A 361-nucleotide genomic window follows, 5' to 3' on the forward strand; every position below is an offset into this window, starting at 1 on the left:
CTAAATATTCCAACTACAATTATGTCTTGTCTAGCTCCATAATAATCAAGATTGGAGAGAATAACATATTTGAGTCGCTAGCACTAGCTTAACTCTCTTGTTCAAAGTTAGCCATTACTCCATAGTTAAAAGTTGTTCTTTTCTTATCTGTTTGCTCCGCATAAAAATTGTCTATGTGACCATAGTGCTCCATGCTTTTTATACTACATTACATATAAAAAAACAACTTTTAAAGATAGTGTTATTTTAATTATACGTCGAGAAAATTAACTATTGAATATGGATGTGTTAGTTTGATTTACGTACATGCCAAATCACATTCTCTTACAAATTCCATCCCTTGCTCACTGATTCTTTCACC

This window comes from Cibotium barometz, chromosome 16, assembly GCF_041138505.1.
Source record: "Cibotium barometz isolate CiBa-2024 chromosome 16, ASM4113850v1, whole genome shotgun sequence".
NCBI lineage: Eukaryota > Viridiplantae > Streptophyta > Polypodiopsida > Cyatheales > Cibotiaceae > Cibotium > Cibotium barometz.